Consider the following 6,330-nt stretch of genomic DNA (forward strand, 5'->3'; position numbering starts at 1 on the left):
TTGCTATAGATATATGCCATGTATACAATGGATGCAGACATAGAATAGTCTTGCCATTCATCATTTGTTGTGAATGTTTAAGGTGTGCACAACATGTGTTTAATGAAATGTCTCTGCGGGAGAAGGTGGATTGCATACTTTGTAACTCAAGCATGCGAGTAAACTCTATGGGGCCACTGCGATGTGTGTGTCTTATCCATGCAGGCCATCTATTTTTTAACTCATTTTATGGCATGAGCCTAAATGGAAGCATATCCAGTGCTCAAGTGGGCCCACCATAGGAAACAGTGGGAATCGAAGACCCACTGTTGAAAACTTCTTAGGGCAGCAGAAGTTTCGTATCAAGCTGATATTTGTGTTTCCCCTATGTCTGTGTCAGCTTATGAACAAGTTGGGTGACAAATAAACATCGCTGTGCGCCCTACGAAAGTCTCAACGGTGGATGTCATAATCCCCACTCTTTCCTGTGTGTGGTCCAGCTGAGCTTTGGATAAAATGAGGATTGCTGGTCTCTGCTGGTCTGTACAAAATACATTCTTTTTGTTGAGCTTGCCAATGTAGAATGTGAATTAGGTATATTCCTTCCATTAGTTATGATTAGGGTGAACTGATTCAAGAAAATTCTTGTTGGATGATTTACATCTTTACAACCTGTCTTGTTTGGGTTTAAGTTATAAATGATTTACATCTTTACAGCTTGTCTTGTTTGGCTTTAAGTTATAAATGATTTACAGTTAACCCCAACAAAGAGTTTGAATAATTGAATAGAATTGAAGTATCATTAGCATGTTATATGTCTAATATATTAGAAGCATAGAGTCAGTTTTGTTACACATATGACACAGTTACTTGCATTTGAAATATACCCATTTACTACCAAATCTAAGATGCTAAATAGGATGTTAGCATTTACAAAAAATTAAAAGTACAACTGCTGGGTTATTTACGTTTTATAGTCATTTTTGATCAAAATTGATAGAAAATCATAATCCATGGAATTTGGTTTCTACTCCGCGACGCTCCAACCAAAAGCACATTGGGAAAAAAAAATCCATTCCCACAATAAGGCCAAAAGATTGAAATTTGTGGTTCATCCAAACGGGCCCCACAAAAAGATTGTTTCTTCGAGGATAATAAAGGAAGGCACCAAAAGAACACATGTGGGTTGTATGTTTGGATTTTCATGTGGGACGTGGAATTTGTGTGATTGTTTCTGAATTGGTAGGATCTAAGCCTGAAATCTTGCATATCATATTTAATTTTCCATGTCCTGCATCAGTGGGGCTTGAATCGTGAAATTTCCTTTCTTGCCAAAGTAAGTAAAGTATGCATGTGGACCACTTTAGAAAGGATAGCACTCAATGAACCGTCTTACTCACATCTATTTTTCTCGTACATGTGGGTCCCACCTGATAGTAGACCAGCGTTCTTCTTTTTTTTTTTTTTTTTCTAGGGCATGTTCTCAGCAGGTTACACCTGATGAATGGGCCAAATACTTTCAAGTTGCAGAGACAGAGGATGACAGAAGGATTGAGAAAAACCAAAGATACTAAAGTATCTAATGCATCTTAAATATTTAGAATTAAGAAGTCTCAAGTCCAACTAGTTGGACTGCAATTTATTGCATCTTAAACATTTTTACAGATCATTTTATAAATCATTTACATCTTTACTATCAATTGTATTATCAAATGAAATTCAAACTCTTTGTTGGGGTTAACTATAAATCATTTATAGTTCTTCATAATAATATGAAAAAAAAATCTATTTTTGTTTATAATAATATTAAAAAAATCTGTTTGTAAAAAATAATTTCATTTGATTTTTTTTGTATGGATGCATCATGCATGGTTTTATGATAAAACACATGTATGTATGTGTGTATATATGTATGCATGCACACATGGATGGATGAAACGTATGCATGCATGCATGGATGGGTAGATTATGCATGTGTGTATGCATGGATGGATTTATGTGTGTGTATATGTATGTATGTATGTATGCATGGATGGAAGACTGGATGGATGGATCATCACACATGTGTGTGTATGTGTGTATGCATGCATGGATAGATGGATGGATGGATCATCATGCATGTGTTTATGTATGTATGCATGCATGGATGGATGGATGTATCATCATGCGTGTTTGTATGCATGTATGTATGTATGCATGATCCCAAACCTAAACCCGACCCCAAACTCAAACCCGATTTCCTAAACCTAAACCTTAACTTATCCTTAATTCTCTAAAGCTATAAGCTATAACCTATAACCTATAACCTAAAACTTCACCTAATCATGTGCATATATTTGCGAATATATATAGATCTATATTTTTTTGTGTTGGTGACCACATGTGTGGCATGTTTTAACAGTTTATGAAAAGCCTCTTTTTTATTGCATCTCACTTTTTATATGCTACATGCACATGATATCAGAAATGGATTTGATGCTCCCGAGCAAGACTTGGATGACAAAAGATATATTGAGTGATGAATACATTAAAGGCGTTGAATCGTTTATTATTTTTGCGAAAAGGAATTCGAGAGGTGTTGATTGGTATAGTTGTCCTTGTGTTAGATGTCGTAATGTGTGTGGGAAGAAAATACTAAGTACAGTTTCTGAGCATTTGATTATGAATGGTATAGATCAGACATACACAACTTGGTTTTTTCATGGAGAACAACTTCCCAATATGGGTGTCAATGCCAAGGCTCCTAGTACATCTGCCACTGATTGTAATGAAGAACCATTGCCCAGAATGGTTGATTTGGTTAATGATACTTTTGGTCATGTTCAACTCGATGACTTAGATGCATGTATGAATGAGGTTAATGAGGAACATGATAGTCAGCCTCAAGATGACATAAATAATGATATTCGGTACAATAAATTAAGGGAGGATGCGGTACAACCCATATATCCATCGTGTAAATGTGAGTATACAAAGTTGTCAGTGACAGTTGAGTTGATGAGCATGAAGGCTAGATATCATTGGTCAAATAATAGCTTTACGAGTTTGCTGCAACTGCTCAAGAAGATTTTTCCAAGCGAGAACTCTTTGCCAGATAGTACCTATAATGCAAAGAGATTGATCAGTTCGTTGGGTATGAACTATGAGGTGATACATGCATATTGTAATGATTATATTCTGTATTGGAAGGAGCATGCTAATAAGGAAAGTTGTCCTACATGTAAAGCAAGCAGATGGAAAGTGAATAGTGTTGTAAGATCAAGAGTCTCACATGTACCATGGAAGGTGTTAAGATACTTCCCATTAACACCAAGGTTAAAAAGACTTTATAGCATATCATGGATTGTAGAGAATATGTTGTGGCATTCAAAGGGGGCTAAAAATGACTCGTACATACGTCATCCTGTAGATTCTTCTATGTGGAAATTTGTAGATAGAAAATTTAGTGATTTTACTGTGGATCCACGTAACGTTCGGTTGGGACTTGCAACAGACGGATTCAACCCCTTTGGGCATATGAGCATCTGATATAGTTGCTGGCCTGTTATGGTTGTTCCATACAATCTTCCACCTCATTTATGCATGCGGAAGGAATTTATTATGTTAACACTTTTAATTGCCGAAAAAAATGGTCCAGGGCATGACATCGACGTATATTTACAACCATTAATTGAAGAATTAAATAAATTATGGAAAGGGTCGATAACATATGACTCTTTTGGGAAGAACAGGTTTACAATGAAGGTGATTTTATTATGGGCAATACATGATTTTCCAGCCTGTGGACATCTTTCTGGGTGTAGGACAGGAAGAAAGTATGCATGTCCTATTTGTAGTGAGGAGACTGACTCTGTTTGGCTAAAACATGGAAAGAAGTTTGCTTATATGGGGTACAAAAGATTCCTCCCAAGAGCTCATATCTTTAGGAGCCAAAGATCTCAATTCAATGGGAATGATGAAAATCGGCAGGCTCCAAAGCGTTTGTCTGGAGAACAGGTATTGGTTAAAATGAATAATATACACACCAAGTTTGGAAAGTATATAGGAAATAAGAGGAAGAAGACCACAGATGAGGATTCTAACCTTCTGCTTGGTCGAAGAGATCAATCTTCTTTACATTACCGTATTGGGAGCATATGCCCATTCGCCATAATTTGGATGTGATGCATGTTGAGAAAAATGTTACTGAGAACCTTATTGCAACAATCATGGACATAAAGGACAAGTCTAAAGATGGTTTACAAGCCCGTCAGGATCTTATGGCTATTAAGATAAGATCAAAATATTGGCCAGAGGAAAAAAATGGTAAGTTGTTATTGCCTAAGGCTCCTTTCACATTATCCAGATCTGAAAGAGAACTCATTTGTTAAACCTTGAGTGATTTGAAAGTTTCGAGAGGGTGACTATCATCTCAAGGGCCTTAAGTCACATGACTATCATCTCAAGGGCCTTAAGTCACATGATTATCACATTCTAATGCAATAGTTACTACTCGTATTATTGATGCATTCATTCAAGAAAGAAAAGTCATTGCGCGCCGCCATTATACAATTGTCAAGATTCTTTAACGTCATATATTCTAAAAAAATTCATCGTATGGAGCTTTAAGAAATGAAAAATAAAATAGTGGAAACATTATGTGGTTTCGAAAAGTATTTTTCACCATCGTTTTTCATTTCTATGACACACCTTGTTGTGCACTTGGCGGAGGAGGCACAAGTTTGCGGACCTGTCAGATATCGATGGATGTATCCTTTTGAGAGGTAACTTTAACTGTTTTAATTTATTAACCTTTTCAAAATAGCTTATATTTTTTCATCAATACCTAATTTTAATATTTAGCAGGATGATGAGAACATATAAGAAGTATGTGATGAATCAAGCTTACCCAGAGGGCTGTATTGTGGAACGCTACATTATAGAGGAATCTATGATGTACTGCATGGAATACTATCCTGATAATACAATAGGAGGTCATAAGTAAGGACTAAAAATATTCAATGATGATGAAAATGCTGGTGATTCCCAGAATGATAAGAAAGGAAAAGTTTATGATCTTACTACAGTGCAATACTAACAAGCACGTAGATAGGTTTTGCAACATCACGTTGAAAATCATCAATGGGAGCAGTAAGTTAATGAAGTATATTATTCTTTTTTTATATTTTTAAATGGCTTATGGCAATAAACATTGTTATATATATAATTATTTGCTATGATGTGAAATTTGTAGGAAGTACCAAACATACATCCAGGGCCAAATACGTACGGGACAAAATCGAAAGGGTAATCTGTCAGCAGGAAAACTAATGGAATACATTCCTTGGTTAAGACATCAACTACATAATCAAGAAATGTCTCCATTTAAGAGAATTGCCGATAGTCCTGACTTCAAATGTATATCATATAATACTTACTCAGTAAATGGATATGTTTTTAGCACTGCGAATTCTGAAATGAACAAAACAACATAGAACAGTGGAGTCTCAATGAAAGCGCTAACTAGCTTCAGGGCAAGCGCCAGGGATAGGAATCCTATAGAAGAAGTCACTTATTATGGTATCATTAGACAAATTCTTGAATTGAACTACTTCGACTTTAGAGTAGCACTCTTCTACTATGATTGGGTGCATATTGAAGATAAATTGAATAGATGTTTCATAGATCCCGAAATAAATTTGATATTTGTTAATATAGGAAGGTTTAGATGGAACTTAAAGGAAGACGATGAGCCGTTTATTCTTGCATCTCAGGCAGCTCAGGTCTTCTACTGTAAGGATCCAACTAGAGATGACTGTCATGTTGTACTGGATGCTCCTAAGAGATTGACGAAAGATGCATATGCATTTGAAGATCCACTTGAGTTTGAGGCCAGAAGGAATGTAGGTTTTTCAGCACTTTCATTAATCGATGATTTAAATGAAGAAGATGAAGATGTACAGGAAAAATCATGGGTAGAGAGTGAGCCGAGTACCTCACGTCATAGGAAACGGAAAAGAAACTAATAAGATTCAAATCAGTTTGAAAGTGAGTTGAATTCTATTTAGTAATGATTGTTACAATTTTTTAGCTATCAAAATATTAATAGAATGGCAATTACATAATAATGAGATATTGTTTTGTTTTATAAAATTGTAGGAATTATGTCGGATTTTGGTGGTTCATCAGCTTTAGCCCAAGGAAGCAATACAAGAAAGAGACTTCAATTAAATGAATATAAACAACCAGTCGGAGAAACATCAGTGCCTTTTAACACATTTTTAGGGCAACTTGGCAAGACACATTGTCCAATTTCATTTGCTGATTGGTGCAAAGTTCCTGGTGCAATTAAAGATAATATCTGGTCTATGG

Source organism: Magnolia sinica, chromosome 11 (assembly GCF_029962835.1).
Source record: "Magnolia sinica isolate HGM2019 chromosome 11, MsV1, whole genome shotgun sequence".
Taxonomy (NCBI): Eukaryota; Viridiplantae; Streptophyta; class Magnoliopsida; order Magnoliales; family Magnoliaceae; genus Magnolia; species Magnolia sinica.